At 46.0% G+C, this 25,253-nt stretch overlaps 1 protein-coding gene across 1 annotated transcript in view; it reads left to right on the forward strand.

Annotated features, from left to right (window-relative positions):
• C13H4orf19 (chromosome 13 C4orf19 homolog) overlaps positions 1 to 25,253 on the forward strand; it is a 79,032-nt gene that overhangs the window by 48,193 nt on the left and 5,586 nt on the right. Inside the window, exon 2 of the mRNA XM_021211259.1 lies at positions 7,862 to 7,911. The gene's annotated coding sequence lies outside the window, so the exon portion shown is untranslated. The remainder of the gene's footprint in view (positions 1 to 7,861; positions 7,912 to 25,253) is intronic.

Below are 25,253 nucleotides of genomic sequence, written 5' to 3' on the forward strand. Positions count from 1 at the left end.
TCTCAGAAAACAAACAAACAACAACAACAATAACAAAAAAGTAGGTTGAATCTGTTGCCTTTGTATGGGGAAAACACCCAAAGTTTCAGGAGGAAATTTTTCTTCTAATTTTCAAAATTGATCTGTCTCAGCAAAGATTTGCTCGTGTTATCAACGAACAAGTGAAATTCCCAGGTGTGGCCGTTCTTTATCTTTCTTATCTACAATTAAATGGAAACTCCAAGCTGCATTCTTATCAGAACTACACCTATTCTGTCAGTTGAGGTCATAGGTTGACTGCCTGTCAAAATCCCTTCCAATCATTCTAGGAAGAGTACATCAGTTGCATGCGTGTGTGTGTGTGTGTGTGTGTGTGTGTGTGTGTGTGTGTGTGTACATGTGTACAAACATGTTTGGGATTACATATGTGGCCATGCCTGGGTTTGTATGCATGTGCTCAGGATCTAGACTCAGGTCCTCATGTTTGCATAGCAAGTGCTCTTACGCTGTGCATCTCCCCAGCCCCAGTTTACTTTGTAGAAGTTTATTAGCACTTGTGTGCCATATGCTTTGTGCTTCTTTTTTATAGTCAGTATCTTTGCTTTTCTGTCAAACCAGTTGTTAAACACTGGTTGGCCCAGTACTGCCTGGAAGGTAAAATTGCTTTGCAAACTTTGTATCTGCCTGAACCACAGAGTTAAACCCTTTCCAATAGCATCACTTTGAATACTGTTGAATTAGCAAGTGACTTCTGATCCTGCTTCGGGGGAGGAAGGAATAAGGAAAAATTGTGTTGGCTGTGTCTGGTAGGGAACTTTCTATATGTTTCCTCTCAAGAGCAAACACTGACTGGGGCTGGAGAGATGGCTCAGAGGTTAAGAGCACTGGCTGCTCTTCCAGAGGTCCTGAGTTCAATTTCCAGCAACCACATGGTGTCTCACAACCATTTGTAATGAGATCTACTGCTCTGTTTTGATATGCAGGCATACATGCAGGTAGAATGCTGTACACATAATAAACAAATCTTTAAAAAAAGAAAAGAAAAAGAAAAAAAGAAAAGAAAAGAAAATATTGTCAAGAAATCTACGAACAATCCAAAAGCAGTTTGCTGCAGTGTGCACAGGCACACCTAACATGAAGATTATAGAATTCATATCCAGCAGTCTCTGGCTTAAGGAATAGGATTTTCCCATGAAGAGCAGTAGCCTGATACACTTCACAAATTAGTGTGTCCAGCTACGGAAACGGTAAGGCTTAAAATGTAGTCAGTTTAGCTTGTTCATCAGTTTAGCTGTTCATCTGTTTACTTAGAGAGGACTAAAAATAAGAGCTTATCAGTTCCTAGACTTGGTTGGCCTCCACCCTAAGCCACGCTCTAGAGGTGCCCTTGTGATCGGCGGGTTGCTGTGCTTATATTTATACTCTGAGTTACTTGTCTACTTTAATTTGTTTAGGATAGTTCCCACAGACTGTGTTTCCGCATCACATTCCGAGCTGCAGAAGATGGAGCTATTTGGTTGCTTCTCCCATATAAACAAGTAAATTCTTTGACCCGTAGAATTTTGAGAATTCCCCTCCTTCCTAGTTTTAACTTATGGAAATGTAGTATTTGTTATTGAATGGAAGAGAGGGATGGAGAAGAGAGGAGAGGGGGAGGGGAGGAGGAGGGGAATTTGTGCGATATTTTCTGGGAAGTTGCTTTCCTTTCATGGGAGTTAACTGTTTAAGAGGAAGGGATGAACATGATGCCCGAGCAAGTCGTATTCGATTCAAGGATGAACTGGCTGCTAACGGAGGTGAACCGTGCACGCAGAGCTCTTGGTCCACGTAGAAAAGTAGCTAGCTTGCCAGACTGAGCGGAGAGTACTCACAGTGAGCAATTTCCTCCAGGCAATCGGGCAGGAGGTTTCTCATTTGTTTGGGTTTTTGGGGGGAGGGGTTAAATATTCACATTATGTGGGGCTCTTTATTAGGACAGCCATGTTTATGTAACTCATCACAAAGGATGCTAGAAAGCAGCTTGGGCGAAGTTTTAATCTCTTGGGATTTTCCTGCAGCAGGGAGCAACAATGTGGGATGTTTGTTTGTGTGTTTGTTTATTTGCTCCCCCACTAGAGCATCTAAGAGTGGTCATATATTGTTATGGAAAAGGACAAACATATCATGTTGAATGGGGGGCAAGGTAGGGCATGAAGTTACCTATGTACTATACCTATGTATTATATAAAATTGACCTGAAATTGGACATAAAACATACCATATGTTATGGCTTGAATATGAACACACACACACCCATACACAAGACTTGTGTGCTAAATGCTTGGTCCCCAGCTGGTGGCTCTAATTTTGAAATATTCTGGAAATTTCGGGAGGCAGGGTCTAGTTGGAAGTAGGTCCCAGGAGGGTGACTTTGAAGTTACACTAGGTCCTCAGTGCGGTTCTCACTCTCCGTCCATTCTGAGTAGATCAGCCTCTCATAGAACATCTACCAACATGATGCTCCAACCAGGCATCCAGACGCCGAGCCCCGGAAACTGTAAGACAAAATAAAGCCCTCTTTTCTGTACTTGTTCTCTCGAGTATTTTGGTCATAGTTTCACAAAACTTACTTTATACATCACAGGGAGAAAATCGGGCACATAATACAAGGTTAGCTTACTGGAACTAAAGCTGAGTGTTTCTGTTTTTCTCAAAACTTTGTGTGCTTATTTTATATATGTGTGTGTGTATGCATATTTGTATATGTGTCTGTTTTATATGTATATTGTTACATATATTTATAAGTATACAAGTGTACAATATACTGCTTTTGTTGTTTGAAGCAAGAATGAATTTTTTCCATTTTTTCATGAATTTTTTAAGACTTGTGACAAGATTAAGATGTTTGTGAACAAGACAGAGAATTTTGTACATACATACATATATGTGGGCATACAAATATATTTATGCATATATATTATGTATATGCACATATGTATATATACATATATATGTATATGTATTATACACACACATATATATTATATATGTGTATATATATATATATATATATGTATATGTATATATGCGATATATATGTTACTGGAGGAAGCCAAAGGAGTGAGGAGATAGAAATCCTGGTGCTCAGAGGCTGGCCAGCCTGGCCAATCAGGAAGCCCAGCAACAAGAGACCTTGTTCCAAAGAGAAGTGAAAGATGGTAGGTAGAACTGACATGAGCCTCTAGCCTCCACATTTGTATACACACACACACACAAATACATACATTCACACACGTGCATACACAAGCATACACTCACACCACACACATGGACAGAGGAAAGAAAGGAAAATCCAATTACCCAAATATACCAAGGACTAAACTGTATAAACCCATCAGAAAATGCTCAGCAGTTAAAGAGTACCTGCTGCCCTTGCAGAGGACCCGGATTTGGTTCCCACACACCTGGTAGCTCTGAACCATCTCTAACTGGGAGTTCCGGGGTATCTGACTCCCTCCTCTAGCTTCTGGAGGCTCTGCCTGCACAGGGTACGGACAAACCCGAATGAAAAATAAATACATCTTTAAAATGAAATCCATCCGTAGACGAGTAAAAAAAAAAAAAAAAAAATGGCACTGCGTGTTGAGATGAGTGAGCTTTGCTCTAGGAACAGAGCCCTTCTTTTCTCTGCAGCAATTCTAGATGTAAATCGCCACTTTGTTCCCCTGCTTGCTCTCACAGTCCTCTTTGATCGTGACTTCACACAATGAAAAGATACTTCCTTGTGCGAAGCAAGCAAGCGGTTAGCTTCGCATAACCCCCGGACAACAAAGGCTCTCTGTGAGGATGAGGAATTCCTCTTGGAATACAGGGAAGGCCCCCCGCTGAACCGTATCCAAGGAAGATGTTGCAAAGCTTGTTGGGAGAAAGGAGCCCTGCATGAGCTCTTTTCTTGCTGTTCAGATGTTGGCCTTGCTTAGGGTTGGGGGGTGGGAGGCTATCAAAGGAAAACAGAAGCCCAATCTGAATGTGTTTGCCAATTACAAGGAAAAGCGCTGGGGCCAACTCGAGCTTATCATGTTCAGAATTTAATGCCCTTTGGAAAGGAATTGGTTTCCTTCTCGTGAAAAAGAACAGAAGGTTATAGAAAGAAGACTGTCCACTTTGTGATACAAACTGAGGCGAAAACCAATCTACAATTAAGTCACGGCTGGCTCAGTTCACCTCTGTCATGCCCACCAGAGCCAGCGCGGTGCCACCAGTTAGAGACTACCAATCTCATGGTCTGTTCTGGCTTTATCATAGCATTCAGGTCCCCTCCTCACCTAACCTGAGCCTATCTTCTACATTTGTATCCTACCCAGCCTCCTTTTTGCCTCCCACAACCCTTCCCCCCCCCCCGTACCAATCGCACATCCTTCCCCGCCCCCAGGTTTAAGGAATGATGAGAAACGACCTGCGCATGCCCGGGGGGGCCTTTATAAATGTTCAGACCTTTCCCTTCACCTTTGCTTAAGCAGAAATGCCCCTTCCTGCTACAGGTACTTGAGCGCTCTGGTAATGACAAATAAAAAAAACTAACTAACAAACCAGAAAAGTGGGTAGTAATGTTCAGGAGAGGTAAGGAGTGCCACTCCTCTTCAGGAAGAGGGGCTCCCGTAGACCCGCCTCCTCATTGCATGCCAGCGAGGAGCTACAAAGAGGATGGCAGCTGCAGTATTTGTACCCGATCACCTGCCAATCCTGAGTCACCTGTGATCCGTATACCTCAGCTGAGGGAGCAAAGGCACCAAGATGTTGAGAGATAAGTTCCAGGCAACTTTCTGAATGTAGGCCAAGACCAATCTTTCCAGAAGAAAATGCTATTTCAAAGATGTGCGCACTTGGAGCCGCTAGCTAGCTGCCTCCCTGCTCCCTGCACACTCACAGGGAGCTGGTGGTGAGGGGGCAGGGGTCGGGAGAAATACCCCTTCAGAGGTGGAGGTCATAGGCTCCACCTGAGAGCTAAACAGCAGTGTAGAGATTCTATCCTGTGGGCAGTAACTCGGGGATGCCAAACAATACGAACTGTTTCCCAACAGACAAGGGACCTCGTAGGGTTTAAAGTTCTTAAATGTCCTGGAAGGAAACCACTGGGGAACCAATCACCTAACTCTATTTAATTCTCAGTCATTTATATTAAAATAATTACATGTGGCCTGCAGTTACCATAGTGGACCGTGTAGCTCTAGAACATTCTGAAGGGTTGACGACACTTTGCCGGTAACCTACATCGCTAGGTAATTTTACGTTTTATCTTTAAGCTTTATGCATTGCAAAGGAAAGGGGATTTTTCAAAGTATTGAAAGGAGGCCAGGGAAAGAAATAATATGCATAAAGGCTTGGAGGCAGGATATCATGGGTGTGGTTGAGACAGCAAAAATACCAGGCTGACTAGAAATAGAAATTAGAGGTTCTGAAATAATCGGGGAAAACTATGAATGTTGCATAAAGGAAGCCTTAAAGGCAAAACTGAGGGTCATAATGCCTTGACAGGCGCCAGAGAGTCACACAAGGCTCCCTGCCCACGAGGGACTAGATGAGAGCTTTGCTTTCCAAGACTGGTACCACCCATGTATTGAATCCGAGACCTAAAATCATTTTACTTTTATTTTTTATTCGAGTGAGTTGTGTGCATATATATTCCTTGTGTGTAGGATGCCCATGGAAGCCAGAAGATAGATCGCCTAAAGCTGAAGTTACAGGCAATAGTGAGATATGCATTGTGGGTGCTGGGAACCCAACCCCTGGTTGGGTCTTCTGGAAGAGAAATAAGCACTCCTTACTACTAAACCTTGTATTTTAACTATTGCTATCTCAAAGGGTCCGCCCTTCACTCAGAAGGAAGAGCACCTGCCGCTGTATTCTCCTGCATCCAGCCATTTCCCATGAAGCTCTGTCTCTGCTTCTAATAGCCCTCTACCCATCCCGTGGATGCGCTCTGTGGGTGGATCAAGGAGAGTGACCTATTGACCTTTCATGCTTTCAGTCCTTAGCTGAGCTCAGGAGCCGGACTCAGTAACATCTCACTGTACACGTGTGGGCATTGAAGAGCAGCCTCCAGTGGGTAGTTCAGTATCTTTTTCAAAGCAAAAACAAGACATCATCAATTCTTCTGAGATACCACACCAGGGAACAAGGTCGGGGTCCCCTCTCGCGCAAATATTTGCACTGTTCCTTTTACTTCTTATGGCCCGGACCTTTCTCCTGACCCACGTACTGGGGTCTTTGCTCTTCCAGTCTTTCTTCTTGGAGTGTAGCAGACCTCCAAGTAAACCTTTGGCCCCTCAGGGTCTTCAGGGACTTGCTCTTTAAATGTCAGGAATGCCGGACTATTCGTCCCACCACCCAGGAGGTTGTCACTCTATTGGGTAAGCTGCGCAGCTTCCTGGTACCTTGACACAAAGCAGGAGTTCAGGATTCTTTGTTGGCTAAGTAAACAACACCGCTGGCTTCCCTTTTGTCACACCGCTGCTCTGCCAGATCTTCCGGCCATGACTGGCCCACACTGGTTTCCCATCCGCCCGACTCAGGTACTGTCAACACCTCAGCTGCGCAGCTCTGGGTACAGCGCCTCCCCAGGATGTGTCCAGTGTTACTTGTGGATGACAGTCTCTCTGAGTTGTGTGTAAGCTTTCTTGTCGCTGTGCTTGCTCCCTGAATGCGTGCATGTCACCTGGCTCATATTGTCCTGATGTACCCATGATACTGATGATAAATAATTAACAGTATAGTCAAAATCAAGAGCAGTCGGATTAGGGATATTCAATTGATGTTTTCAATGTTTAGAGAAATATTAGGTAATAAAAATGAACACTGGGTGAAAATACACGGCTAACAGAATGGGAAATTGAACCACTGGATGTATGTAGTCATCCAGTATTGTATGGTATGGTGTGTCAGAGTTCATTATCTCATTAGTTACTTGGGAGTAGAATAAAAAGCATGTCTTGAACATGTGTCTGTGTATAGTAGAGTGTTCTACTAAACATTCTGACCAATTCTTTGCCTTCTAAATCCTGTACATCTTTTTCATTATAAGCAAAAATGTTTTCTAAATTGTGTAATTTATTGAATGGTTATACTTTTTACTAATCAAAGCATAGCTTGATATGTCCCCAAGAAGCAAATTCATTTCCTTCCTCTTGCCCACCTCTATACCCATCAGTGTGGAGGCATATAGCCATGCAGTGTTCACTAACACTACCCACAAGCACATTAAATGCTCAAGCTGCTATGACAAAACACCCTAGACTGGATGGTTTATCAACAACAGAAACCCAGCCTCACAGGTCTGGAGATAGGGACATCTAAGATCAAGGTCCTAACAGACTGCTCTCTGCTAAGTCCCTAGATGACCATCTTTTCCTTGTGATCTTGCTTGGTGAAGAGCCAAGGGCCCTGTGGCATCTTCGTAAGGACCCTGCCCCCATGATCCACTCACATCCCAAAGGCCCACCTTGACACCGGGGATTGTTTTCAACATCTAAATTCTGAAGGGAACCCAAGCCTTCAGACCATCAGATGTCGTGGATAGCATTAACAAGTCCAGCATGCCCAGTGTGCAATGAACAGTTTATATGTTATGCCGCTTAAATCTCATTACAATCTCATTTTATAAATGGGAACGCTGAGATGTTGGTTAATTGTTAATTGATTGCTAAGTGCCTGGAGCTGGGCTGCCAAGTCAAGCCTAACAAACCTCAGGCTTCTCTCTTGCCTGCCTGGGCCCACTGTTGCAGGCTAAAACCCCCCACAGCAACGTCGGCGTCCTGCACCCCTCAGGAAATGCCTCCTTGGGTATTGCCCAGTCCCACTGTGAAAATTCGGTATCCCTCAGTTTTCCACTTTGCTCTTGTTTCAGGAAGAACAGTTTAACACCCAGAGAAGCCTAATGGACAAGCTCCCCAGCAGGTAAGCCAGCAGTTTTCGGTTTATGCTTGCTTGTGGGGTGGTCTGTTCTTTCCACTTCTGGCTAAATTTTATATCACTCAGGGTGGAAATTCTCTTTTGTTTCCAGTATCATCGGAGCCAGTGGAAAGAGCAAGTCCCCAAAAATCAGTTTCTTTCTGGCCCATTCAGATTTCAGTTCAATTATGTGATTTATATATTTTTAAGGTTTTGTGGGTTTCGTTGTTGTTATTCTAAAGTTTTTAATATTTTATTTTACTGTGGGGGGGGGGAGGAGGCACGCGCGTGCGCGCGCACGTGTGCCTGTGTAGAAATCAAAAGATAACTTGTGGGAATCAAGGCTCTTCTTCCACCACATGAGGCTTGAACTCGGGTCCTCGGTCTTGGCAGCATCAGCACACTTACCGCTCAGTCATCTCGCCGCGTCACTTCTCCAAGTCCTTGTGATTGCCTTTTCACTTTATTGTTGGGAAGATAATTAAAAATGTGTGTGATGAGACCACACAGCAACCAAATCTTCACACGGGAAGACTTCCAGTTTCCCGAGCAAGGACCTTGGGATATCTCCAGTGATGTTCACACTGGCTCTAGGGTGTCATCCTACGACTGTAGCCTCAGACTCCTCGGAATTTATCGGGAATGCATTTTATTTCGGCCTCACCCTAGACCCCTATACCAGAAACTACCCATAATGCCCAGCCCCCAAGTGACTCCAGTGTATCACTCAGTTGAGAGACCAGGTCCTGAGTTGGTTATACCTTCTATAATGGTTTGAGTATGGAATGTATCCCTCAGGCTCTCTGTGTTGAAGGCTTGGGACTGCTGGGGTGGAGGTATTTGGGGAGGTCCTAAATAGTTAAGTAGGAAACTCCTAGCAGGAGGAAGGAGGTAACTAGGGGCATATTCTTGGTCACTAGGGTGTGTCCTCTTTGGCCCGCCCCCTGCTTCCTGGTTGTTCTTTGGTACATGATTCTGGAGCCATGCTATTCTGCCTCACCTCAGACCCAGAACAGTCAATCAGCTAGCCTTGGACTGAGACCAGGCTAGCCCACAGTAAGTCTTTCTGTCTTTGGAATATTCTCTTGGTTATTTGTCGCAGAGAAGAAAACCCAAGTGACCCATCCTGTTTTCCTTCTGTTTATTTCTGGCTCTCCTCCCCGGCTCCCTTACCAACCAACTTGCAGGACCATCCTCTCGATTCCAGCTCCAGGACAGCCAGCTCCACGTAGCTCAGCCATGGTACATCCATTATCCTTGTTGCTTCTGGCAAGTTCTAGACCGTCAGCTGTCCCATCTCCGCAGAGCTTTTTCATTCTTTCAGATCCACGTCATCTACCTGTCTACCCTTCCTGCCTCTACTCACCCAGCATCATTCACTACTGTGCGTCCAAACGTGTCTCCTTTCTGCACTCGGAGAACCCATTTCATCTACATTTCAATCTCTGTTCGTGGCTTACTCCTGGACCATTCCATCAACTATGGGCTCTAAATAATGAGCTCAGGCCACCATCTCTCAGGCCACCAGCTTTCTCATGCTCAAAGGTGTCGTGTAACTGGTTCTGGATGCTTCTCTCTAGCAGCATTAGACTCTCCAGCCCCCAAGGGCTCTCATCGAATAACTATTAAAGTGAATCGGTTTAAGTTTATGCTAAAAAAAAAAAATGACTAGGGGAGGTCCTATGTAGATGTGATAATAGGTGTCTAAACTGGGTGGGGAGATCAGGAAAGATTTGAAGAAAGCTGTATGGCCAGGGAAAGAGACAAGCAATGGTGCCCTAGCTGGTTGTAAGCTTTTAAGGGCAGACATTCTTAACTCTACAAGGCTCTGGGTGTCCTTAGCGCTGCAAGGCACTTAGCTTGCAGTGAGTCATTACAGCCAGAGCTTACAACTCACTACTGTAAACAAGACTTCGTGGATTCTGGGTCCCCGTGGGTCTCCGAGCACATATTCGGCAGCCCATCAGTACACATGCCCTGTTTTATGTTTCTCTTTCAAAGCACCTCACTTGAAAATGTGGCTAATTCATCCTTTAAGCTAGTTCGAGGCTAGCAGCACGGTAGCTCACTCCAGGATGAAACTTACCTGTTGCATCTGTTTGCCCTGTGAGGTAGACCTCAGCTTTCTTTAACTTTGAGTCCCAGGATAGCACCTGAGTGCTGTGCCTGGGGGGAGCTTTAAACAGCAGAAACCAACAAAAAAAGGAACACAATGTGAATGGTAGAGATGCACTTATAGAGAGCAATAATTCAGCCAAGGAAATAGAAAACGACCTTGTGTGAGCTCAGCTAGAAATATCAATATCAGATGGTTCTCATTTTTACTGTTCTGTGTGTGTCCATGTGCCTGCCATACAGCATCAGATAAGGACTGGTGTTCGAGTTACTAATAAATTTTAACAAGTAAGCAACATTCAAACAATGTGGACCACAAGATACGAGATATGAGAATCAAGTAGAGCTGAAAATTTTCAGTTAGCCACTGGTATATAAGAAGCACTATGTAAACTTGGTGTATTTAGTATTGCATGGTATTAAATATCCCGAGGCTCCGAGCATCTCTGGGAAGGTTTAGGTGAAGCAGTGATAATGACCCTTCACAGTTTTGCTCTGAAAGGACCTATGGCTTCTGTGTGGCTGATGAGGCAGGAAAGAGACATGAACAGATGAGAAGACAGACTGGAAAATAGTGCAGTAATCTGGTAACAAAGAGATCACAGTGCCCTAGGACCTGGTGGAAGAAATGGCCATAGTAGGAAAGAATGTATCTTACAAGTGAGCAGTGTGCCTGGTGGCATATTTGTAATCCTGGCACTTGAGTGGCTGAGGCAGGAGGACTGGCGTGAGCTGGAGGCTGGTCAGGGATATATAACAAGACTGTTGCAAAGGGTTAGAGGAAAGAAGACAGGGAGGGAGGCAGGGAAGAGGAGATGGGAGGTGGGAAGGAAGGATACATGAATTGCTACATTTCTACTGCATTCCCCATGGGATGTGCTCTAACAATTCACCAGTACCACTTGCTGCCAGATCTCCCCAGAGAGATGCCTTCCCAATCTTCCTGAGGCATCTAAGGAGTTCTTTGCCTATTTCAGTCTAGTGCTTCTAACATGTTATTGGTCATCTAAAGTTTTTTATGCTTTTTCAGTTTGGGGGGGTGTTGATTTTTTTTTGTTGTTTTGTTTTCATTTGGGTTTTTTGTTTGTTTTGTTCTTATTCTTGTTTGTGAAAGTCAGGGCCTCACTCCAGGTTAGCCTATGTAAGTTACTTACATATACTTACTATGCAGCCCAGGCTAGCCTCAAACTCATAGGTTGATCCTCCTAGCTGGTCATCTAATTTTACACTTTTCTCCCTTGCTGGACTATAAATCTCCTTAGATCCCTGATATCAAGTTCAGGGCTCAGGTGCTTGGGAAATACAGTATTGCATGGATGGGCTGAGAATCTTTCAACAGGCAGCAGAGGCCTCCCCCTGTGCCCTAGTCATTGATAAGAGGATCTTCCATCTGGAAGATGCTCGGGCCCCAGCACCACATTCATTATTTTCAATTGAAAAATGATGTTTACTATAATTTAGAAACGCTGAGCACACAGGGTCATCCTAGGAGTACAATTCTTATCTTGACCTTTTACCACTCTTCCATCTTGGGTCTATAAACACATTTATAAAATTAAAGGGGTGGGTGGAATGCTTCATCCTGAAGACTCTTTCTGGCTTGAGTACTGTATTAATACTCTCCGGCTGACAGAAGGAAATGTCATCAAGTGGGTAGCTTAGACATCTGAAATGTGTTGTTCCCCAGCTTCCGATGGAGGTGCAGCTCCATGATGGATGGGGGCTCACTTTCTCTCTCCCCACTCCCCCTGACCCTCAGAAAGGCAGTCCTATCAGATTAGATCGCAATCCTTAAGACCTCGTTGAACTCTAGAAGTCGGATCTCCCAGTGCAATCACAGTGGATGAGGGCTTCAGCAAGTTCCTTTCAGGGACACACTTTGGTTCACATTAGTCACTACAGGACTCTGGAGGGGACCCTTCATTCATCCCAAGCACTGGCCATGTATCTATCATTGAGTCTTTGTAGCCTTTAAGACTGCTTCCTAAGCTTCTCTTTATGGGGCTCCCTCTAAAACGTCTGCATTGTTTACAGGAGCTGGCTTTTCCCAAATGCTTCAGGACTCCTCCATGGTTCCTGCTATCTCTCAGATAAAGCTGGTTATCAAAATGAGAGAGACCCTGTGTTGGAGATATACCCCAATCCCCCTGTGGTATTTGGATGGATGTAGTGGGAGCATCACCTGTTTCTCCTCCGTGTCTAAGCACCCAGCTCTGACAGAGATGTCCTCACAACAAACATGGCAAGAGCTAGCATATATCAGGAACTCACCTGCCAAGCGCACTTTGCCAGGTGTCTTAGTCAGTATCCTATTGCTGTGAAAGACACCATGACTATGAAAACTCTTATGAAAGAAACTATTGAATTGGGGCTGGCTTACAGTTTCAAAGGTTCAGTCCATTATCATTATGGTGGGAAGCATGGCGGCATGCAGGCAGACGTGGTGCTGGAGAGGTAGCTGACCGTTCTACATGTGCATCCATGGGTATCAGGAAGAATGAGACACTGGGCCTGGCTTGAGCTTTTGAAACCTCAAAGCCCACTCTAAGTGTCCCACTTTCTGACAAGGCCACACCTACTACAAAGCTACACCTCCTAATCCCTCTCAAGTTCGCCACTTCTTAATAGGCATGCATTTAAGTATTTGAATCTATGGGGGGGGGCATTTTTATTCAAACCACGCCACCAGGCTTATCATGTTTTGTAGGGAGTCACACTCAGAATAGCCCTATGAGGTTGGATATTACTCTTTCTTTCTCCCACTTTGATGTTGGCAAAGCTGAGATCGAGGGAGGATTTGTGATGAACTCCAGGCCACCCAGCTTCTAACAACCTACTCTTGAGCCCACTGCCTGGTCTCTAATGGCAGACCATCTTCTGTGCGTCACTTTAAGAGCCCATCCTCTTCTTCTAAGCCCCACTAAGAAACAACACATCTCTCCCAGAGCACCTCACTGCTGAGGTCATTGTGTAGTGTTTGCCCATGGAGTAGCTCTCCATCCAGCTCTGCACGCCAGCTGGGTGAACACAATCCAACCAACTTTCTGCTTTAGCTGTCCCCGGGTAGCACCAGATGCCACAGGTTGAGGGCCAAAGCCACAAGACTGCCCCCATTTCATATGCTGGTTACAAACCTGGACCCTGATCGTGTGACCAAGCAGCCATAAATCAAAGTTTAAAGTCAGGGCAGTCTTGTAGAACTGAGAGAAATTACTGGGTTACATTTACAGGTGTGTAACAAGATATAGTTTGAAGAATTGGATGAGCAGCCAGAGGATGCTGACAACAGTTAAGGCCACAGGAGCAGAACCTCCCACCCCATGGAGTTGGGGAATACCACCCTCCCAGTTCATAGGAGTATTTATATTGCACAGGGGCATTTATACAGTTTGGGGCAACCCCTAGTGCCTATGGGATTTGCAGAGTTCAATCCCTGTTTAATTTCCAATATTTATCATCACCCAAATACACTGTGAGCATGCATGTGCATGTGCTCTCAAGAACACACAAACATACATACATACATACATACATACACAGAGAGAGAGAGAGACAGAGACAGAGACAGAGAGACAGAGAGACAGAGAGAGACCGAGAGAGACAGAGAGAGACAGAGTTTAGTGGATGATATTGAACCAATCAAAACCTCACTTGGTGTCTGTGGTGATGGTCACATTCTGAAGCCATCCAGGGGACCCCACTTAAGTCACCTCAGTAGCATAAACCCAAGTGTAGTCAGCAGGGTTCCTTCCGAATCAAGAGGCCACTGGGACTTGGAAAATTACACAAGCTTTAGAAGCTCTGTGTCTGGACCCAAGGACAATGGCCACATCGATTTGTTTTACCGCAGCTCCCTATGTAGATTTTATGTGCACTGTGACCAGACCTTCTGGTCATAGAGGCTGAGAAGTCAGATTGATCTTAACAAGTCAAGGGGGTGGGGGGTTCTCTGATGGGTCAGACAACGCTAAAGATGGGTCATGCTGAGCTTGCTTTGTGGCTTAAACCAGAAGCCAGGCATGTGGCAATTGCTTATAAACTAGCACTTGGGAGCCAGAAACAGGAAGGTCCCGAGTTCAAGGCTAGACTCGGCTACATAGTGGGACCATGTCTCTAAAAAAATAAATAAATAAAAATTTTTACATATGACAAAGAATCCTATTTGACCTATACATATGAAGGCAGAGGGGTCCTTCAGCTTTTAAAAATTATCTCAAGAAAACTATTCTGTGAAAGCTCTTCAAGGTATAAGAGTCTATAGTCCCAAGGATGAAATGCCATCTAGGGGGTCATGGCCTGGACCCACCCAAAGCTGGTGAATCCCACATCCATCACTGTAGATCACTAATTCTCTCTAAACATAGTTTGAATGCCATGTAGTTATTCTAAGCAATAGGGTTCTACCCAAGTAGCAAGAATTCCAGGAAACATCTAATGTCATTGATGAAAGGCCATGATGACATAGGAGGCTATATGATTAGCTGAGCTCACTAGCTGAAGTCTGCCCCTTTCTTCAGAGCTATCTATGTGACTTCCTCAACAAACACACTTGTCCCTTTGTCTGTGGGTTGTGCATCTATAGATTCTGCCACCCACTGATGATGGAAAGTATTTAGGAAAAGCTGTTACAAGGCCGTTGGCACATGCTGTCTAGCTACGCCTTTGATGGTTGCATCTGCAGTGTCTGGAAACTTGTTCATTCTTCCCTTAACAATACAGAATAATAACTGTACATAGCACTCACATTGCTCTAGGCATTATAAATCATCTAGAGATGTTTGAAAATGCTAGAAACACAGTCACCACATAAAGAATATGGGAGAGCATGTGCGCATTGTATGTAAATACTACACACACACACACACACACATGTAAATACTACATTCTACGGAAAGGACTAGAGAGTATTGTCAGGGTTTGAGAACCATCCCCCATAGATACCAAGGAACAGCTTTCCTTCAAGTCCAGGGGGAAATTTGTATCACATACTCTTAAGAGTTGTAGACATTTTTCTTAAGGAATTGAGTTGGAGCCCCACAGAGGCCTCCCTGAGCATAGTGAAAACCAGCCTCACTAATAATGGGGTCTGTATTAGTCAGAGTTCTCTAGAGTCACAGAACTTATGGAATATCTCTCTGTATTAAGGGGATTTATGGTAATGATTTACAGTCTGCAGGCCAACTCACCCATCAATGAACAGGAATGGGAAGTCCAAGAATGTAGTAGTTGTGCAGTCCCATGAGGCTGGGTCTTTCAGATGGCCTTCTGTAGAAGTAGGTTCCAACAGCAAGTAAGGGCAAACAGTCCAAGAGTAGTGACTCTCCCTTCTTCCAATGTCCTTACCTAGGCTCCAGCAGGTGTGGCCCAGATTAAAGGTTGTGTACCACCACACCTGGATCTGGAACTTGCTTTGTCCCAGACTGGCCTTGAACTCAGAGCTCTCCTTGCCTCCGTCTCCTGGGATTAACGGTGTGTACTACCTTGCCTGGGCCTAAGCTTTTCATAGCCACTATGCCTCAAAAATCCCCATGTCAAGATCCAGGTCAGAAATCTGTGTCTTCCAACCTCAAGATCTGGATCACAGGTGTGCCCTTCATTTCTGGATTGTAGTTCATTCCCGATGTAGTCAAGTTGACAACCAGGAATAGCCATTGTAGGGCCTAGTAGCAGAGAGGCATCCACATCTCAGCAGATGTGAGGACATCTAAACTTATTCCCTAATGTCACTCACACATGTTGGTCATCGTGGGGATTCCATAAGACCATTGAATATAGTATGAAGGTCCTATGTCCCTTACACTGTTTCGGGGGGGTGGGGGGAATTTAGGGTATCTCCTAAAGGGGGACATAGGAGATTGGAAGGAAACAAGGGAACCTGCCCTGAAGTGAACCTGCAGGGCAAGCAGGCTGGAAAGGGAAAGAGAACTCGGTGGAGATAAGTGTAAGACTAAAGTCCTCCATATCCACCCTCAGTGCCACCTCTGTGACCTGCCCCACACAGGCACACGGTAAGCACGCCACGCGCATTACATCACACTGCTTCTTTCAGAAGAACCCAAGACCAGCGAGTGTCAAATGGCTGTTATTTGTCATGTAGCCAATCTTCCTGTGACAACTCTATGTCACAGGCAAGGTCCCGAAGGGAACGGGAATCACTCCCTTCAAACCAAGGAAGTCCTATGTGCTTTGTGGTCATTTGGTTATACAGCTATGGGAGAAGCTGAGAGCCAAATGAGACGATGTGGTGACACGGACTGTCAAAGCAGATAGATGTTTCCACCTGCTGTGATTTGAATGCTTGACCCAGTTGTGTCCAAATTGTGTTGAACCTCACTGATAGTGCGGAAGGTTGTGGGTTCTAGAAAGGTGCTGTTAGGGCTAGTGGAGTAATATGGATCTCACAGGAGTGGATTGCTGATGAGAGAACATGTCCTTTCCAGCTCTCCTGCCCACACCCACCCTCTTAAGGACACTCATCTGTGTCCCATCCCTATCTTCTCTCTAAAGTGCACCATGGAAAACCTTCATCCCTGTGCTGATGTAGCAAGAAGGCCCCTGCCAGACGTAACCATTAGATCTTAGACTCTGCAGCCTCCAAATTCTGAAAAATAATTCCTTTTGTTTATAAATTACCCAGTCCGTGGTATTAGGCTTTAGCAACGAAACATGTGCTAAGACATTACCTACAAGGAGAGATGGAGACCGTCATGAAGGGCTTCTGATGGCCATCAAAAGCTGCAGGGAGCAGAGTGGCTCCCGGGATAGATAGGAGTCTGTCTGAGGCAGAGAGAGAAAGACATGGATCTCCGATGTCTCTGCTCGTTGCCCTCTGGTCCAGGCCAGCACTGCCGTGGGTGGGATCTCAGGGCAAGAGAGCTGCGGGGATAGAGCTCCCTGAAAAAATAGCTGGGCGAAGGAAGGAAATGAATCCAAGAGCAAGCCGAGCATGGCAGAGTATGTTCTTTAAATGACTTCCGTATTTTAGGCACTTGGTTTTTCTCATTGCATTTCCTATTACATGCCACAGTCTGGAATAATGGGCCACATGTAAATTAGAAAACGAACTGGGGGCATGACAGTTGGTCAAGTGCTTCTCTGGCATCCACAAAGCACTGAGTTTGATCCCTAGCACAACATAAGACTAGCTATGCTGATACACGCCTGTGACCCAGCACTCTGGGAATGAAGTCTGAAGGAATGGAGGAACCAGGTCGTCCTCAACTGTATTGTGAGGCTGAGGCCCGCCTAAAACACATGAGACCCTGCCCTCTCCACCTGCTCCCGAAAGGAAAGGGAGGGAGGGAGGGAGGGAGGGAGGAAAGAAGGAGAGAAAAGAAGGAAAGGAAGGAAGGAAAGAGGGGAGTTACAGGCTAAAGCATATCTGTAACCTCACTACAGAGGAAGTTGAAGGAATGAAGATGAAGATGACAGATGAAGGAGGAATGAAAGTTCAAGGCCAGCCTGGGCTATAGAGTAAGACCATGTCAGAGCAAAAGAAAGAAAGGAGGGTTAAAAGACAGTGCAACGAAACACTTTTAAAAAAAAAGAATGAACAAAAAATTTTCACGATGCCTTTGTGTTGGGGCGGGGACGGTGATGAGATATTAGTTTTCATCCAAGTCATCATGTTGGCAACTTGGTTTGAGCCATATTACCAGTCACTATAGGGATTCAGGACCATGTGGTGGCCTTATTGTTGGCTAAGGACTCAGGGTGCTATAGTGTCCTGAAAATACTGACCTGACCCTTTTAAATAAAGCCAGCCTGACCCAACAACCAGAGACAAAGCAACCCAGGGGACTAAAACTGTCTCGGTTTCATTGAAGCAGCAGGGCAGTTATCACCAACCGGTATGCCCCAGACAGTATCACCAAGGAGCTGGTAAGAAATGCCGGTCCTTGGGCCCCACTCGGACTCAGATGGATCAATACAAACCAGTGCCCTGTGCTGCTGTGTCTGCCAAGAACCTGCTTATAAATCCGGACTGATAGAGATGCAGAACCCCAGAGGGCCTCAAACTCCCTGCGCTTCACAAGTTCCTCCTTCTCTCAGCCTCGGCCACAGAAGTAGATGGCAGAGAAAAACGCAGACTCTCGCACTTCAGGGTTTCGTGAGCAGTTTTGTGTGAAATGGAGACCCGTGTAGAGTCGTCGTAAAGGGCTTGTCCACCCCCACCAAGGTCTCCACAGAGGAAGAAATAAGCCCTTGCCTTGGCAGGAGCTACAAAGAGCTATTGTACCATGGCCACTAGAGCTAATACAACAGATGTGCTTGGAATAGTCACCGTGTTCCTTGCTGCCCAGTCTTACCATGGCTAGCACCTGCTCTACTTTAACCTGATTCTTGTGCTCTCCTGATTCCTCTGTGCGCTTCTCTTGAAACTAAACTATTAATAACCACTATATACTGCCACCTGGCGGTAGGTAGATGAAATAACAGCTGGAAAATTCAAGTCAAGAGAAAAGCAAATTACAGTTTGCAAAAGCTACTGAACATAATCTGGGGAGAAGGTGTAGGAAGACACCAACCTTCCAAAATAGATAGCAGGAAGTGGTTACGACTAAAGCAATAACCACTTTACTGATGATGGGTATACTGTCTCACCAACTTTTATAGCATCCGTTGCCACTTGAAAGGCTTAAAGAAGAAAAGTGTTTATTACATTTTGCTTTATTTGTAATTGCACGTATGTGTCTTGGCATGTGTACGTGGATGTAGGTACCTGCAGAGGCCAGAAGAGCGCATCAGATCCCCCAAACTAGAGTTACAGGTAGCTGTGAGCTACCTGACATGTTGGTAGGAACCAAACTCAGGTCCTCTGGACGAACCTCTCTCGGCCACCTGAAATCGCCGCTCCACGCCTTTCAGTGTTTGAATAAGTACCGACGGTAGGTACTCAGGCATGATGGGAAATGGTCTACATGTTTCATCTCATTGAACTTTCATAGCAACCCCAATAAGTGAGAACTGTCACTCTCCCTGGCTTGCTGATTAGACAAGTGACACTCAGGGGTGAAGCTGCTGGGGGTGGCAGGAAATGCAAGTGGAGGAAATGCAAGTGCAAATTGTCTCTGACTTAAAACTGTTCATTTATTAAACTACTAGTGTGGTAGGATGAGTCTTCTCTGTGTTTGTTGAAATTTCATAGCACTCCATGTTTGTTTGTTTTTTTTACCCAACAGTCCCACCCTTCATACTTACCTCTCTGTAAGGCATGGTGGTCATGAAAAGCTCAGGCCCAGGCAAGGTAGTACACTCCTTTAATCCCAGGAGACGAAGGCAAGCAGACCTCTGAATTCTAGGCCAGCCTAGGACCGCAAATTCCAAATCCAGGCGTGGTGGTACACACCTTTAATCTGGGCCGCACCCGATGGAGGCCTACATAAGGGCAATGGAAGAAGGAAGGCTCACTCTTCTTCGCTTGCCTGCACTTACTTGCCAGCACATCTGTTGGAGCCTATTTCTTCAGGATTCCAGCTTCTACAGAAGACCCCCTGAGATGCCCAGCCCTGAGGGACTGAGCAGCTACTCGATTCTTGGACTTCCCGTTCGCTGTTGCCCACTGTTGGGTTAGTTGGACTGAAGCCTGTAAGTCATTACAATTATTTCCCTTAATATATAGAGACGATCCATAAGTTCTGTGACTCTAGAGAACCCTAATACATCCCCCCAACACAGCGTAGGGGAGAGGAAGGGAGAGAAAGAGAGCCTGAGAGACTACAAGCTTTCCCAGGGACACTCATAATACCATTGTATGTAGCACAGTGCCTGGTACATATAAGAGGCTTCGTGAGTACTGCACAAGCAAAGATGCTGCCTGATGTTTATTCCACCAATGGCTTCAAGCATCTACCATTTTATTTTTACTTATGTATATATGTCTGTGTAAATATGTGCCCACAGGACCCAGAGATTGTGTGAAGTTGGAGGTACAGTAGGCAGTTGTCAGCTGCCCACCATGGGTGCTTAGAGCTGAATTTAGGCTTTCTGCAAGAACAGTAAGGGGCTCTCAACCATGAACCTTTCCTCAGACCCAGTCAAGCATCTGTCTTAAAGATATAGGCTAATTACTAAATCAGAAGCGGGTGGCATATTTCAAACAGAAGACCAAGGGAAATGGTTTTAAGATCTGTCAAAATAACTGTCATTTAGTAGGTTAAAGACCACACAGCAAGAGACACACAGTGGTGTCATCATGGTATTTGAAAAGAATGTGTCCCTACATGCAACAGGCATGGCAAAGGGTCCCAGGACGTCCAGGGCAATAAAGTTGGGGAGCAGGACCTGTTTTTCTTGAGTTCTGAAAGTGGAAGCGTCGCAGGGTCCTTTAGACACCCTTTCATGTGGACATCCCTGCCAAGGCCAGGGAGGCAGCCTTGTGAGTGATGCAGTTGCAACAGGTCCAAGGAAGCCTTTCACTGAGAAGTGCCCATGAAAAGCCAGCTGTGACTCTGAAGAGGTGACGTCACTGGCTTCTGTTTCCTAGTCCAGGTGTCTGCACTGGCTATGGGTTCCCCAGTACTCAGCAACCACCCCAAGGTCCACCACAAGGAGAAGAGGGGCCATCAGATGACCTCCCCAGGAGGGTTTCCTTAATCTGAGACTGACTCTCTCCTTCCAGTGACTCTGCTTGTTGTACCTCTGTCCTTATCTTCATGTTCTGTGGTCCTGGTTGTAGAAACCTGAACCAAGCAAAGTACCAGAGTTTTCTCCACTGAGTCGGGACTATGATTTGGGACCCAGTGGACCTCAGTAGTCTCTCCACGAGCTTGTGAGCTCTTTTGCAAGCTTGAGCGAGTTCCCCAGTGCAAAGTAGAATAGATGCCATCAGGACTTCTCTTCAGCTTCAACGAGGTGACATGTAAGCCAGAGCAAGTCACAGGCAGATGGTGGTATAGGGCAGTTCTCCTTTCCCACTGATGCATCTAGATGGAAGAGAGCTTTGATGCCACAGATTTCTATTGTAGACAAGGACTCAAGAGAAGAGACTGCTGGGCAGTGGTGGCGCACGCCTTTAATCTCAGCACTTGGGAGGCAGAGGCAGGTGGATTTCTGAGTTCAAGGTCAGCCTGGTCTACAGAGTGAGTTCCAGGACAGCAAGGGCTACACAGAAAACCCCTGTCTTGAAAAACGAGAGAGAGAGAGAGAGAGAGAGAGAGAGAGAGAGAGAGAGAGAGAGAGAGAGAGAGAGAGGTGGGGGGGGCTGTCCTTTTGCATCTGTGATGCTGACATGGAGTTGTGGCTAGGACCCCACCTTCTGACACCCAGGCATGAACTACACCTGGCTAAGTATCTTGAAACCTCACATTATAGCATTGATGTATAAGACTCCCAATGATAAGGGCTTTCCTCTCCATTACAGCTTTTCAAAAGCATCCCACAGCATGGGTTCTACCACTTGCTAATTTACTATGAAGATAAGTTATGTGAAATACTGGGTTTACTAAGAGAAACCATCCTTCATTATAACTCTGAATGTGCTCATCTTTAATCTCTGCTCTCGCAAACCTGTTTGTCCTGGGAACCTCTTTGGGGATGTCTTGATTAGGGTTTTCATTGTGAAGAGACACAATGGCCAAAGCAACTCTTATGAAGGAAAACATTTCATTGGGACTGGCTTATAATTTCAGAGGTTTAGTCTATTATCATCATGGAAAGAAACCTAGCAGCAAGCAGGCCGATGTGGTGCTGGAGAAGGAGCTGAGAGTTCTACATCTTGATCTGCAAGCAGCAGAAGGAGACTGTATACCACACTGGGCGTAACTTGAGCATATAAGACCTCAAAGCCCGCCCCAGAGTGACATACTTCCTCCAACAAGGGAACACCCACTAATAGTGCCCTTCCCTATGGGCCAAGCATTCACACACATGAGGGGGGGGGGCACTTCTATTGAACCACCACAATGGAGAAAACCATTGTGTAAGTATGTCTCTACATACATACCTCTGTCCGTCCAGCCCAGTGCTTGGCAATGCTTACTCATGTCTAAGGCACATTGCCTATCGAGAAGGTGTAAAGTGGAGTTTTTAAGGGTGCGGATGATAGAAGTTGTTGTATAACCTTTCAGCATCTCAAAAAATAGCAGAAGCTTGATGCCTTTAGGTAGGAAAAAAAAAAAGTCATGCACATAAGATTTCGTAGTCCACAGCTTATCTTCTTTTTTCTTTTTTTTTTTTTTTTAAAGATTTATTTATTTATTCTATGTAAGTACACTGTAGCTGTCTTCAGACAATCCAGAAGAGGGAGTCAGATCTTGTTACAGATGGTTGTGAGCCACCATGTGGTTGCTGGGATTTGAACTCCAGACCTTCGGAAGAGCAGTCGGGTGCTCTTACCCACTGAGCCATCTCACCAGCCCCCCACAGCTTATCTTCTAATCCCTCTTCATCTTTGGAGTCAGTGTACTCTCCGGTTGGGCCCTCTTCTCTATTGTCTTCTGTAGACAGAGGGTTGCCCCTGCTGATGTCAAATGGTCACACTTTGCATCCATTCCCCTTGAGCCAGGAGCCCAGCACCCAGTGTGCCCTAAATGTTGGGTCCCTTTGCCCTCCAGCCAGGTTCTGGGAAATCAGATTTAGAAAACAGATTCTCTTCTCTAAACATTAGCAAGTCTCCAAAAAACAGTGTTAAAAAACGTGTTTCGTTTCACTACAGCCCTCTTGTAAATGTCCCAGATGTCTTTTAAAAACTCAGACTATTTCCTAGGAGTGACTTTAAAGTCTCATGTCACGGGACCCTTGAAGAGGCATGGCCTCCGTGCTTGGAAGTGTACCGCAGGGCGGGGAAAGAGACTGCTTTCCAGGCTGAAGGAAGAGAACCAGGTCTTTTCCTCTCCCGCGGCTCACGGCTTGTCTTGCGGCTGGGGACCACTGGGTGGTGAGCATGTACAATCTGACCACGGAAATGAAAGCACCTTCAACTGGGATGGCTGATCCAATCCGATATCCTAAGGTGGTGCACACGTAGTCCCACCTTTCCGGAGGCGGAGGAGAGAGGACAGCGAGTTCCAGACTAGACTGGATTACATAGCAAGACTTTCAAAACAAAACAAAACCACACCACACAAGGACCCAGCCCCCTTCTCCCCCGCCCGTCACGCACCCATCATTCCTACCTTTGACTCTAGAGGATGAAGTGTTCTGCGTATTTGCACACAGTACAATGAGGTAGATGACTGACACAAAAGTAGGAGGGGCTTCCCTCTGGGAGGAGGCTCAGCCTGAGGACAGGGCCCCATCTAGGGCTGTTTGGGACCTCCCGTCTTGTGTAGACCCTCTGCAGGCAACCATAGCGGCTCTAAGCTCAGGAGTACTGATTCTCGCATGTGCTTCACGGCCTTGTGTCCCGTCATTTGTCCCACCGCGTTCCTCCAGCTTCCATCAGTGAGTCTTACTCAGATCCATTATCATTACTATGAGTGGTAGCAAATGGTGATCTTTCTAGGTCCTGTACTCTGTGTATACTTGTTGGCTGGTTTCCTATGTGGTGACAGAGCTGCCCCTTTCCCTTCTGTGCTCCTTTTACTGTGTCTTGTCACTTGCCTTTTCCTCAGTGAGCTAAAATCCTTGCTAGTTCTGTTACTTTGATGGTCTGATAGCTCTGGACTTGGCCAATAAAACCCCTATAAGCTGGCCAGCTCTTACCCCTGGGCGCCATGGTGAACGCTGTCAATTTCTCTATTAAAAAAAAAAAAAAAACTCCAACATTCTCCCTACACCCCCACCTCCACATCCCCATTGTAAAACAGGCCTTTCCTGCCTGGAGACTTCACCACTAACGAATGTGGCCGTGACCATCGTCAAACACAGGGCTGTTTAACTTCAACATGAAACCGGGGCAGAGTCAAGCAGTATGTGGGAGTGCAGGAGCAGGTGGCGCCAGCAGTGGGTAGACTCAGCCATGCTAATGGTGTTTGCTTTTCCCCTGTGTAAACCAAACCCTGGCTGCAGAAGATGTCCCCTTTGCTTCCCCTATGTATCTCGCTCCAAAGACAAAGCACATTTTGAGTCCCCTTCGCCATCAAGGGCTCCCACTGTCAGTCAGGCAGCTGCTTCCAAAAGACAAGCAGCGGGGGAAGGCAGGCAGCCTGCTCCTTCAAGGGCAGGCGTTTTTTCTACTTCTGTGTATCATGGCGGAGGAAGGGTGTTTCCCGTTTGCTTGCTCCACAGAAGATATGGATGGGATATCGATGGGGAATGAATCGAACCTGATCTGATATGTGTATAAGGGAGAATAATCGCAACTATGGGTGTGTGCAGGCGTGGGATGGCAGGGGTGCTGAGCACATTGACCCCCTACCCTTTTCACCTGCGGGGGTTGGGGGGTGGGAGGCGGTCACACAACCTTGAACATTCAAGCCAGCCAGTTGAGAAAGGAACGCCATCAGGAAAGGAAATCACAGAGTGGGGGAAGAAGGGCAGGAGGACCTGAACCTGGAGGAATGTCCCACCGCTCAGGTTGGTACCGGACTCAGAAAGCATGGCTCTCAGGGATAGGACTGGGCCTGAAGGAAAGCCAGGAAGTGCCAGAAAGTGAACCCTAAGGGAGTTGGTGCTGGAGAAAGACAGGAAACTGACCCTCAAGAGGGAAAGGCTACTCACAGAGCCGCAATGGAAGGGTTTGGGAGAGCAGTGTGGATCCTGTCTTTCTCTGGCAGAGAAGATGAGAACCTCAAAAAACACCTGAGCAGAGGAAGGCCTTGGATTCAGTCCCCAGCCTCCATCTATCTGCTGCCTGCCTCGGGAAGCTTGTGGTCTCAGAGGGGGAATGTTAAATCCCAACCATTCTTGCATTTCTAAGCAATCTGCTCTATGGTCTGAGCCCTGCAGAAGGTTTCAAGCTGCACCAGGTCATGAGTTCCCCAGGACCCCAGCAGCCTCTAGGACACTGGGAGGTATCATGGAAGTTGTTGACCACCTGCCCCTCCCGCCTGCCTTGGCTTCTTTCTCCCTCCCTTTCAGCTGCTAAACTAGAGCTCCCAAAGCTGACCTAGCTGTGCACTGAGAATACTTCACAGTGCCTCAGTTACTTAAACAGGATTCCAAAGTAAACAAAGTGATTTATTGCAGGTCAGGATTTCAGAGCCAGTGCTGAAATGGGGAAGGAAAGAGGGGCTGGAGGGGGTTGTACTGGCTAGTTTTGTGTCAACTTGACACAGCTGGAGTTATCACAGAGAAAGGAGCTTCAGTTGGGGAAATGCCTCCACGAGATCCAGCTGTAAGGCATTTTCTCA

The sequence above is a fragment of the Mus pahari genome, chromosome 13, assembly GCF_900095145.1.
Source record: "Mus pahari chromosome 13, PAHARI_EIJ_v1.1, whole genome shotgun sequence".
In the NCBI taxonomy this organism is placed as follows: domain Eukaryota; kingdom Metazoa; phylum Chordata; class Mammalia; order Rodentia; family Muridae; genus Mus; species Mus pahari.